Raw genomic sequence first — 13,536 nt, 5'->3', positions numbered from 1 at the left:
AATAAGATTGATTCTAAACATCTGATCATAGACAGAGAACACAGGGGGCTAACACCTTCAACATATTGTCTAGCTATCATCATTGTTAACAGCTAACCTGAGAATGCAACTTCTTAAAAAAGGTTTTGTGATTTACACATGAAAGAAGTGAAACTATCACTGGATTCTAACAGATGAAAGGCTTAACAGACAATCAATTTTTCAATGTATAATTTCAGTTACATCACACTGCAAATTTTTGCTATAAATTCTGTGTTACGATCGAGCCCTCCACTATCACCTGATGAAGGAGCGTCGCTCCGAAAGCTAGTGTGCTTCCAATTAAACCTGTTGGACTATAACCTGGTGTGATTTTTAACTTTGTACACCCCAGTCCAACACCGGCATCTCCAAATCTTAATTATATATAGTATCTATAGGAGTAAGGACAAACATTTGAATTAATTATATATAATATCTATAGGAGTAAGGACAAACATATGAATTATTATATATAGTATCTACAGAAGTAAGGACAAACATTTGAATTAAATTATATATAGTATCTATAGGAGTAAGGGTAAACATTCGAACTAATGATGTACATTTGTATCTGTAGGAAAGAGGGCGGAAAAGAGAGGGACAGATTTAATGGAAATACGATCTAATTTGGGAAGTGGCTGTGTAAGTTTCGTTCGGACAAGTGAAGCAAGTTGTGTAGACTAGCACACGGTGAGATTTCCGGCACTATGAACCGGGTTAAATGTTACTCAGCAGCGCCGATTTCAAAGCTAACCCGGAAATGCTGATGGTTCAGTTTATTCTCCAAATCTGCAGATTGGATTTAAACGCTTTGTGCGACTTTATGGAAGATTCACTTGTATAATCACATACGACTTGATCACGGCGATAATTGTATTCATCTTCTAACAATTTTACAGCGTCTAACCTGAGTCCGTGGAAACCCAAAGGAAGAGCAGACGCCAGACGGTCACTGAACCCAAACAGAAAGAGGGGCTTCTCTTCTGGAGACCAGTATTTCAAAGCATTACTGCATTGGCTTCTTTCTAGACCTGAACTCGATTACAGTCCATTAACCTCGTTTTAAAACATCATCATTACCTCATTTTACACCCGGCTTGTTATTCCTATAGAAACGTCTATGCTGCAAGTTGAAACACGATCTCTTTTCCAGAATGACAGAGGTTACTTGTTTCAGATTGAATCAGCTCACCCAAAAGTAATAATAACTGTGCTGTGCACCTTCACACACCCAGATATATCGACCAGACCCATTAATAGGTAACCTGCAATGACAATCAGCCAGCTTTGTTTACATAGAAAATGTATATCTGATTGTCAGAAACAGTCTTGTATTAATGTCTTGTGGTCTCTTCAGCTGTAATATGAAATAAAAGCTTTTATATTTCTTACCTGCAGTTATCACAGGGTTTTAGCTATAGGGAGAGGCTGAATAGGCTGGGGCTGTTTTCCCTGGAGTGTTAGACGCTGAGGGGTGACCTTTATAGAGGTTTATGAAGTCATGAGGGGCATGCATAGGGTGAATAGACAAAGTCTTTTCCCCAGGATGGAGAAATCCAGAACTACAGGGCATAGGTTTGGGGTGAGAGAGAAATATTTAAAAGAGATCTAAGGGGCAACCTTTTTATGCAGAGGGTGGTGTGTGCATGGAATGAGCTGCCAGAGGAAGGTACAATTACAACATTTAAAAGGCATCTAGATGGATATATGAATAGGAAGTGTTTAGAGGGAAATGGGCCAAATGCTGGCAAATGGGACCAGATTAATTTATGATATCTGGTCGGCAAGTGGAGTTGGACTGAAGGAGTCTGCTTCCATGCCAACTTTATGACTATGACTCTATGCTCTCATGTTTCCATTGGTACCCTGTGGAATTGGTCAGCAGGTTCTGTTTTATATTGACTGTAACTGTGCTGGTAAATATTATCAGTATCATTGCTTGCTGTGCAGTTCATTCAGGATGATGTACCAGCTGAAGCTTTAATACTTACCTGTTTATCAAATGATGATTGACATTAGGCTACCAGATCCTGTGAGAGGTAGTTTATATTTTATAACAAGTATTTTATACTTTATTCGATGTTTTGAGCATAAGCCCTTCATCAGGAATCAGGGCTTATGCCCGAAACATCGAATTTCCTGTTCCTTGGATGCTGCCTGACCTGCTGCGCTTTTCCAGCAACACATTTTCAGCTCTGATCTCCAGCATCTGCAGACCTCACTTTCTCCTCGAAGATTTTATACCTTATAACAAGATCTCCCCAAAAGCAGGGTCAAGCAAGCTCAAGGCTCAGAGTCAGCTGTGGAGTGCATATGTCTTCATCCTTTATCTTCATGATTGGTTCGAATGTTATGGGGTATTGTATAAGTTTTGCATCAGATTTGTTGGTAGTGATGCGCATGAAAAAATACAATAATTAGTACCATCATGTTGCTAATATGCAAAGAAAACCATTCTGAAAAATAGTGAAATATACTCATTGTCTGTTTTCTTTGAGAAGATAATATCAACAATTTGTTTTCTCAAACTGTCTACTGTCAAGTCAAATTATCTTCATAGATGCTTCAGATTCCTGAATTTCAGCCTAAGACTGACATGCTTCAAGTGGTGACTTAAGTCAAGTGACCAGGCTTTTAACAAGTTCTCCTGTTCTTTCCTAGTGTCATGGATGGACATGAGACAGACAACCTGGCTGAAGCATTTCATATTTGGAAAGATGGAAATTTTTGGCTGTCATCACTATTGAATTAGAGAATGGGTGTAGAAAGCAAAAACAGCAAACGATCAACAGGATGTCTTCAAAGAATTCAAATCTAGACAACAAATGCTCCTTTGGGCAGAAAGGCAAGGTGTTGACTTCATATGAAATAGGAGTAAGCAGACCATTCAACCCAACAATCCTGCATCATTATTAAATAAAATCAAGACTGCTCTAACTGTGGTCTTACCTTTACTTTCAGGCACTCCCACCCATGTTCCAGTCTAGTCCTTGGCTCTCTTGTGGATCAAATATCTGAGCTAGCATTCACTGGCTGTCTAAAAATAGTGAGGTTACAATGAACAGAAGAGGAAGCTTATAAGATGTAATAAGTTCATAATTCAGCAAAAAACAAAGCTGAATAGAGGAAGTACAGGGAGAAATTGGAAAGGGAAGGAAGAAGGGGAAGGAGAGTGCATGAACGTAGATTTGTGTTTGACAGAAATGGAAGTCCCAAAATCTTAAATAAACATTTCAAGAGTGAAATGTAGTCAAAGCAAGGATAGAGCCAATCAGGCACAGAAACAGAGACCCTAAAGAGCTGGCAGGCATGGCTGATGAACTGATGAGTACTTTGCTTGCCATCACTAAATATAAGAATGTTGGCAAATTCACATTACAGGAGGAGATATAGAAACATTGGATGGGATAAAAATAGGTAAATCAGAATTTAATAGTTGGCATCAGTAAAAACGGTCCTTGGTCTAGACAGATATTTCTTAGGTTGTTGAAGGAAACAAGGAGAGAAATAATGGAGGCTTTGGGCACAATCTTCCAAATCTTCTTCCAAAAGGCATAGTGGCAGAGGATGGGACAACTACAGACATTCCACTTCTGACAAAAAGGTGGAGAGGCACAAACATGTCAACTATGCTGAAACTTTAACAATTCCGGCTGAAATATTGGGTCCAACTGTGAGCACTATACAGGGTCTTACAGAAAATGCAATGCAGGTCTACTAGAACATTGCCAGCAGTGAGTGAGGACTACCGGATATGTGGAGAGACTAAAAGGGCTAGGGTTGTTCCCCTTAGAACAAAGTTGATTATGAGAATTTTTAAAATCTGAAAAAGGCTGGGTAGAGTAAATAAGAAAAAAAGATGTTTCCAATGGCAGAATGATCGGTAAACAGACAATTCAGATTTAAGGCAATGGGTAACAGATCAGTGACAAGATGAGAAGTTATATTTTTACACAATATAGTGTCACAATCTGGAACACACTTCCTGAAAGAGTGGTGGAAGCAGATTAAATAATATCTTTTAAAAGGGAATAGAATAATTAGGTGAAGGAGAAATACTGGAAATTTATTCACTTCAATGTTTTTCACTGCTTCTGCAAGTTCTAGCTTCACAAATATTGCTCAGCCTATGGTTATTTCTTTATGTGAGCCTAGACAGAGTTTTTAACTGTGTGGTTACCTTGACTGTTCCCAGTCAGATCTAATCTGCCCTACATATCTATTTTCCAGCTGAAATCACCATTTACTGAACTAACAACAAGCTAATTTTACATCTCTCTAGTCGAAGAATGGTGCAAACAATCGCAGCGTTTATCTTGTCACCCTGACAGCATTCAGTTCACCTTATAAGTAGAAGGAAGATGGAGAGTTGAAAGAAAGATGAGTAAGAAAGATGTAACATTGAAAAATAGAGATAAACAGGATGGAAATAAAGTTATTAAAACATCTTAGTTGCTTTAAATGGTGTATTAATTGTTATAAATCCGATGTTCTGATGTTAAAGAAAATTACTAAACAGTAATTAGTAAAAAGGGCGGCACGGTGGCACAGTGGTTAGCACTGCTGCCTCACAGCGCCTGTAGACCCGGGTCAATTCCCGACTCAGGCGACTGACTGTGTGGAGTTTGCACGTTCTCCCTGTGTCTGCGTGGGTTTCCTCCGGGTGCTCCGGTTTCCTCCCACAGTCCAAAGATGTGCGGGTCAGGTGAATTGGCCAAGCTAAATTGCCCATAGTGTTAGGTAAGGGGTAAATGTAGGGGTATGGGTGGGTTGCGCTTCGGCGGGTCGGTGTGGACTTGTTGGGCCGAAGGGCCTGTTTCCACACTGTAAGTCTAATCTAAAGTATAATAGCGGTGTGTGTATGCTGCACCACTGAAAGATTTTCCATACTACAATGTATTGGGACTATACTCTCAGAAGGACATGACAGAATGTGGGAGCATGTGATTCTCTGAAGCTGCTAGTACTCTCAAAGGTTGATATTTGTATCTCACATTTGGTCAGTGCACTCAATGGAGTGCAAAAATTAATCAATAATCTACTTCAGAAATCAAAATGTTAGCAAATACCATTCAGTGGGTCTTTTAATGCAGTTTGAAAAACCTGACCTTTCTAGTTAAAAGGAGAACTTGCTTATCTAAATTGTAGAAGTTCTTCGTATACGGTGAAATGTTTGCCTGTCACAATCAACAAACAACTGCTAAAGTCTGTTGTATGCTGCAAGCCAGAAGTGAAATATTATTGTAAAAGACTGCAAGTTGTCAATCCTCCCAAGGTAAGGTTAGAAGTTACATTCTAAGGCTTTCAAATGGGAGACACGAGGATTACAAACAAAAATTATTACACAACTGAATGTATGATTTTCCCCAGTCTCTATATTTGCCATATAACGTACAATAAAGGAGTTGAAAAAAAATCCTTGTGTCTGCTCATCAAACTACTATTTTGTAGACACAGTTAAACATCACACAACACCAGGTTATAGTCCAACGGGTTTAATCGGAAGCACCAGCTTTCGGAGCGCCACTCCTTCATCAGGTGGACAACCATCTGATGGTGTTGTGTGATTTTTAACTTTGTACACCCCAGTCCAACGCTGGCATCTCCAAATCACTTTGTAGACACAATGAGGCATATAAGTGGGGCAAGGAAGACACATAGTCCTGCCAAACTAGATTGGTCTTCTTCCCCTGTCAAGTATATTAGTCCCAATAAAGTCATCTAAAACTGCAATACAAATTCAAATATTCAGTCCGACACTGAAGCAGTAAATATACCTCCTGTGTATAGTTACTAACTAATGGGCTTGTTATGTTGTACATTAGTGGTCAATGACCTGAAGTGAATCATTTCAAGTTTACTGTGATCCATGTCAAGCCAAGCATGACACGTTTTACACAACATCATAGTAAAAATAGACACTACTGATATTGAAGAATACAGAGCTCACAGCCATAACTGTGCACTGTTTAGCTACAATCTTTTAAAAAAAGATCTTGCTTAGAATACAAATAATGTTATTCCAGGACTCTCTTTATTTTTTAATGTTCATTCATGTAGTTTGGGCATTGCTTGTTAAGGTGGAATTTAATTCCCATTCCTAAGTGCCCTGGAGAAAGTGGTGGTCTTCTTGAGCTGCCTTCTTGAATCTCCACAGTTCTTGAGGTGTAGGGACACCAAAAGGGCTATTATGAGTGGAGTTCCAGGAATATGACCCAACCACAGTGAAGGAACGGCGATGAAGTCCCAAGTCAGGTAGTGGTTTGGGGCAAGTGGGGAGAATGGAGGATCATGCACCTTTGTCCTTTTAACAGCAGCTGGAGGGAAAGGGGTGGTTGAAGACGTCTTACTGTTTTACTGCAGTGCATCTTGTAGACACTACACATTGCTGCCACAATGTATCAGTGGCAGTGGGGGGGGTGGGGGGGGTGGGTGGTTGGGGGGCTGGTGGCGGGTGTGGGGGAATGGTTAAATGTCAAAGATGGTGGGTAAGTTTCGAATGAAGTGGGTTGCTTTATCCTGATAGTTTCAGGGATCAATAAAATGCTATCTCAATGCCAAGGGGAGTCACATTTACCACTCCACCCCACCCCCAACTCTGAGTTCAGCTCCATTGTGCAAATTTGGAACAAAACTGTGAGGAGACCAGGAGCTGAGTGGCCCTGACAGAATCCAAACTGAGCAGGTTATTGTTGTCAAGTGTCACTTAATAGCATTATCACCCAAACCTTCTATCACTTTGCTGATGATCAAGAGTAGACTGCGGGATAATAATTTTCTGTATTGGATTTGTCCTGCATTTTGTGGGAAATTTTCCACATTGCTAGATAGATGCCAATATTGTAATTGTTCAGGAACAGCTTAGCTACGAATGTGACTGTTATGGAGCAAAGCCTTCACTACTATTGCCAGGATGTCAGGGACAGCTGGTTTCTTTCCCTAATGGTCTTTAGTGAACTAGATGGACATTTACAACAGTCCTAATTCATGGTCACCATTCGACTACATTTATGAAAAAAACATCAAATTGACAATCTGTAGGGATAGGATTTGAACCTGAGTCACAGGGTTGTTCACTGCCACTTATCTGCTTCTGTGCTGTGTCTCAGGCCTGTCTCATTATAAAGTGGTATAAGATAGACCACTGGTGAGTCAAAACAGAGGAGGCACTTGGCTTAGTTGATAGATGGTGACAAAAGTACAAATTACAAGTTACTAGGACTCACAGGAACTGTAGAAGACTAGTTTATGAAGACTAGCTGACAACTCAGTGTCCCTACTCAAAAACCATGTGTGACATCATTGGAGCTCAATGTAGCATAAAAATAAATCCCAACAGCCCCATTGCTTTGTACAAGGCTATATCCTCATGGTTTACAACGCTCCCAAGTTATGTCACAGCCCAAAGTGTTGAAACTGTGATTGCTAAACTAGTGGTTATATATGGGCAGTTCATTCTTCCAGTCCAGAAAGCATACATTAACCACTACTCCGTTTACTGTCACTGAGCCAACATTATACTCATATTGCTACCATTGCTTTTATTCTATTGATTATAACTTTGTTCATAGTCTGGTTAATTCTTAAATATCTTAAATCATATAATATTATTTTCTTTGTGTTCCTTATACTGTGGGAGTATGTGGAATGTATACTTCTTTTGAATTCTCAGAAAGAGTTTCATACCTGTCTTAGCTGTCCCAAATTGATTGGCTCTTTTCAAAATAATTCCTCAAGTAGACACATTCATATGAATTCATTTGTTCCTTTCCATAGCTTGGGTGTTCCAAGACTTCAAAAATACCACCATTTCAATTCGGAAAGAAGGCACATAAAATTAAATTCATCAACAAGTGTTAAGTTTGAAATTATGTCCACAGATAACAACCACAAGAAACCTTGAAAAGGTATGACAAGATCTTTTAGTTCATGTAATTGAATTGAAGGATTTTATTTAAAAGCCGTTCGCATTCTCTAAGCTAGATTTCTACTGGACCGAAATTAGTCAAACAAGGACATTTTTATCATCTTAGGTCAATTTTTGTGGAATTCGCAACAGGTGCTTTTAGCATTAAAAACAAATTTCTGGCAATAGGATCCTCACAAACTTCTATAGTTGCACCACTTAAAGCATACATTCCGGGTGCATAACAGCCTAGTGCGGCAACTGCTCTGCCCAAAACTCTAAGAAACTCAGGGTACAGCCCAGACCATCATGGGAGCTAACCTTCCATCCATGGACTCCATTTACATAGCTCGCTGCCACAGAAAGGCTGCCAACATCAGCAAAGACCCATCGCATCCTGGTAATAATCTCCTACAACCTCTTCCATCAGGCAGAAGATACAGAAGCCTGAAAACACACAGTAGCAGGTTCAGGAACAGCTTCTTTCCAGCCGTTATTTGACTAATAAATGGTCTATCCAGCCTTAAATAATACTGACCTTGCTAAACCTGACCTCGCCTAGTGCACGCCCGGTGCAATGTCACCTGTATGCCTCTGTCTAAGTCTTTCTGATCTGTACATCCTTGCTTATAATGATCTGCCTGTACTGCTCGTAAACAAAGCTTTTCACTGTACTTTAGTACATGTGACAATCAATCAATCAATAAATCAGTTTTTGTTTTCCAGAATGCTGTGACTTTTCTTATCATGTATGTTAGGGATGAGATCGGACTCCCTCAAAATATTTTAGGAAGGTAGCCTACACCTTAACATTTTCTTATTTCAAAGACAAATGTTAAGTGTCTTAGATGCAATGCAATTGGTCAAACTACTTGATGTTAGGCAAAACACAATTTATTTAAACATTGTAGTTAAAATGCAGCCAAAGAAAGGGGAATTTAGATTAATTTAACTGTTGGAAAACTTAGCAGAATAACAGGTACAGTAACTATTACTAATTACCTGTTCCAGGTAACATCACATAAACGCACCCTTTGGCAAAAAGGAAAATTCAGACACAGCTTCATACATGCAGAGGAGCAGAAATTAGGCCATTTAGCCAATTCAGTCTGCTCCACCATTCAATCATGGCTTCTCATTCTCCCACTTCCTCCCTGTAACCCTTGATCCCCTTGATACTCAAGAACCTATCTATCTCAGTCTTAAATATACTCAATGATCTGGCGTCCACAGCTTTCTGTGGCACAAAATTCCATAGATTTACCACACTTTGGCTGAAGAAGATTCTCCCTATCTCCATTCTAAAAGCTCTTCTATTTATACTAGGCTGGGTCCTAATGTCTTCTACCAATGAAAACATCTTCCCAACATCCACTCTGTCCAGGTCATTCAGTATTCAGTAAGTTTCAATCGGATCATCCCTCATCCTTCTAAACTCCATCGATTATAGACCCACAGCTTATCATTCCAGCGACCATTGTCATTAAACTCCTCTGAACCTGCTCCGAGGCCAGTACATCCTTTCTAAGATAAAGGACCCAAAACTGCACACAGTACTCCAAATGCAGTTCCCCGATCCAGGAGAAAAAAGCATCAAGAGAAGATTCAGAGAAAGTAGCAGCAAAGAGACATTCACTGACACTCGCAACTTTTTGGAGAGCTCAACAGTTTAAAGCTAAACCTAAAAATTGAAACTAAAACCAGAAAGCCTGGTCTATGAGAGCTGGCAAAACCCAGGGTACTCTTGTTGTTCTAACTTTTAAAAAATTCTCAATGCTTCACCAGTTGTTTACTTTCTGAGAGATAGCTCAGCAGCTCTGCCATATAGGAGGAGAAAGTGAGGTCTGCAGAAGCTGGAGATCAGAGCAAAAAATGTGTTGCTGGAAAAGCGCAGCAGGTCAGGCAGCATCCAAGGAACAGGAAATTCGACGTTTCAGGCATAAGCCATTCCTGATGAAGGAAATGTCGAATTTCCTGTTCCTTGGATGCTGCCTGACCTGCTGCGCTTTTCCAGCAACACATTTTCAGCTCTGCCATATAGCCTGTCTTAAAAAAAAGGACAAAATAACCTCTTGAAAGCCACATGATCATCACACGTATTGTATAAAAGTCACCCGAGTAAAGACAGCAGTTTAAAGTTATGACAAAATTGTTCAGATTATATTATTTGTTGGTCTTGTTAGCTTGTGGATGGTAATGTTAAAAATAAAATGGGAATTTAGTTAAGGTACTTTTGAAAATTGTTTGCTCCTCTTTGGAGTTTTTTGCAACCTTTAAAATCATTCACATTTAGCGAATCACATATTTCATTGGTAATTTAACCTACCAGCTTATTTACACCATTTATTTATTTTCCCCTAATAATTCTGATGCTTTGAGGTATAATAGTCTCAAAAGTAATATGTTTGACACATGGTTCCATTGAAAGATGATACGTAAGCTAGATATGTGGCATTTAATTATGTCGATATTTATAGATCGGTAATCCCAATTTCCTCTAATTAGACAGTGTTTGTTCCCACAGTGACAATGTACCTTAAACCTAGAGATGAAGGATTTTATCAGGCATATCTCAAAGAAGCAAGGAGGTAGAGGGAGATAAATAATTTGACAGCAAAACTTGATGATAATAGCTGATACTTGTGATTGGTTGCTGTTGAAGTCTTTTTTTAACAATTAAAGAAGTAGATGGTTTTTGTAATGCAGCAACAACATTCATTTTTTTTAGAATAACACTTATGGCTGCTTCATACAAGAACTTTAAATGTAATTAGGAGAACTTAATGATGCATTAACTGATATAACTCCCAAATATAGCATAAAATTGACCCTTATGATTTTTGAATTATAGGAGGAAGCAAAACAAAGGAACATAATTCATATATGCAAATTAGGCTAATTAATTTTATTTATGACTTTGTTATCCTTTATCATACCGTAATAATCATGCCCTTGAATCTTCGTAGGTAGAAAACCTAAACCTTTTTTACAGTAAGAATACTTTTTGTAATTAACCCGATCTTCCTTATGAAATTGGGCTAATTAACAAAATTTATATTATCCTAATAACATAGTGGAGGTAATTTTCTAACCGATGAGAATTATGGCCCTTTAGGGATTTAGTGTAGCATTAAATTCTTTTATTTGCGAGCCATTTTGGAGAGGAGTGGTTTTCAATAAATTCCCATCAGACCAGCTCCTGGCAGTAACACACACAAGAAGTTCGTTGTCATTATTTAAATCTATTTAAATTATTAGAATAATATAAGCTGTTCGATTCTAATGAATACTAGTGAATGTGACATTGGACACTACTGATGATAATGAAAATGCCTAAGTCCAGAAAGTGATATTGGCCATTTCTTTTTTTTCCCTGTCTGAACATAGAACAGTACAGGTCGTTCGGCCCTCGATGTTGTGCTGGCCTTTCATCCTGCTCTAAGTTCAGACTAACCGACATAATCTGCATTGTAACAAGTTCCATGTGCCTATCCAAGGGTCACTTAAATATCCCTCATGTATCAGATTTTACTACGGTTGCTGGCAGAGCATTCCACGCACCCATCACAATCTGCTATTGTCTCATTTCATAAAGCAATTTTGAAAATCTCATTTGTGGAAAAGTGTTTGTAAAGTATCTTTAAACATCTCGGGACATCCCAAAATGCTTTATTGATAGGTCTCACAGTGCCATTTCAAGTCCGACAAAGGGAAGAATTTTCTATAGATATAGATGATGAAAAGTAGTGGACCCAGCACAGAACCTTGTGGCACCCCATTGGTCACAGGACTCCAGTCTGGAAAAACAACCCTCCACCACCACCCTTTGTCGCAGGTAAGGTGCCAGATGACTGGAGGTTGGCTAACATGGTGCCACTATTTAAGAAGGGCGGTAAGGACAAGCCAGGGAACTTTCGACCAGTGAGCCTGACGTTGGTGGTGGGCAAGTTGTTGGAGGGAATCTGTGTATTTGGAAAGGCAAGGACTGATTAGGAATGGTCCACGTGGCTTTATGCGTTGGAAATCATGTCTCACAAACTTGATTGAGTTTTTTGAAGAAGTAACAAAAAGGATTGATGAGGGCAGAGCAGTAGATGTGATTGGTATGGATTTCAATAAGGTATTTAATAAGGTTCCCTATGGGAGACTGGTTAGCAAGGTTAGATCTCATGGAATACAGAGAGAACTCACCATTTGGATACAGAACTGGCTCAAAGTTAGAAGACAAAGGGTGGTGGTGGAGGGTTGTTTTTCAGACTGGAGTCCTGTGACCAATGGGGTGCCACAAGGTTCTGTGCTGGATCCACTACTTTTCATCATCTATATAAATTATTGGATGTGAGCATAAGAGATATAGTTAGTACGTTTGCTGATGACACCAAAATTGGAGGTGTAGTGGATAGCGAAGAATGTTACCTCAGATTACAACAGAATCTTGGCCAGATGGGCCAATGGGCTGAGAAGTGGCAGATGGAGTTTAATTTAAATTTTGGGAAAGCAAATCTTAGCAGGACTTATACACATAATGGTAAGGTCCTAGGGAGTGTTGCTGAACAAAGAGACCTTGGAGTACAGGTTCATAGCTCTTGAAAGTGGAGTCACAGGTAGATAGGATCATGAAGAAGGCGTTTGGTATGCTTTCCTTTATTGGTCAGATATTGAGTACAGGAGTTGGGAGGTCATGTTGCGGCTGTACAGGACATTGGTTAGGCCACTGTTGGAATAGTGCATGCAATTCTGGTCTCCTTCCTATTGGAAAGATGTTATGATACTTGAAAGAGTTCAGAAAAGATTTACAAGGATGTTGCCAGGGTTGGAAGGTTTGAGCTATAGGGAGAGGCTGAACAGGCTGGGGCTGTTTTCCCTGGAGTGTCGGAGGCTGAGGGGTGACCTTATAGAGGTTTACAAAACTATGAGGGGTATGGGTAGGATAAATAGGCAATTTATCCCCTGGGGTTGGGGAGTCCAGAACTAGAAGGCATAGGTTAGGTTGAGAGGGGAAACATATAAAAGAGACCTAAGGAGCAACGTTTTCATGCAGAGGACGTGTATGGAATGAGCTGCCAGAGGAAGTGGTGGGGGCTGGTACAATTGCAATATTTAAGAGGCATTTGGATGGGTATATGAATAGGAAGGGTTTGGAGGGATACAGGCCGGGTGCTGGCAGGTGGGACTAGATTGGGTTGGGATATCTGGTCGGCATGGAGGGGTTGGACCGAAGGGTCTGTTTCCATGCTGTATATCTCTATGACTGTATGACTAACTAGGGCTTTAAGCCTTTACATGGAAATGACATGACTCTGAGCAGTGTGGAGTGTATATATGGACCAGGCTGGATAGCACTCCCTGGCTATCAATTTTCAGATGTTTATATATAAGCATTGAAGAAGAGTGCCCAGTACCACTGAGGGTTCTCAGGAAAAATTAGAGATTGGTAACAAAGGCAACATTGCCAATGTAGCTCATATCTTAAGTGTGGGCTATCACAATGTTGGTTGGGTCCATTGTCATTTGTGGAGCTGTTGGAAATTAGAATGGTGAAAATGGAAAGAATAAAAATAAGTTTGTAATAATATGTGATGACAGTTCAATAGAAGGAGTTCAACATA

Source organism: Hemiscyllium ocellatum, chromosome 6, assembly GCF_020745735.1.
Source record: "Hemiscyllium ocellatum isolate sHemOce1 chromosome 6, sHemOce1.pat.X.cur, whole genome shotgun sequence".
NCBI lineage: Eukaryota > Metazoa > Chordata > Chondrichthyes > Orectolobiformes > Hemiscylliidae > Hemiscyllium > Hemiscyllium ocellatum.
The sequence above is the reverse complement of the archived record's forward strand: the minus strand, read 5'-3'. Positions refer to the sequence as shown.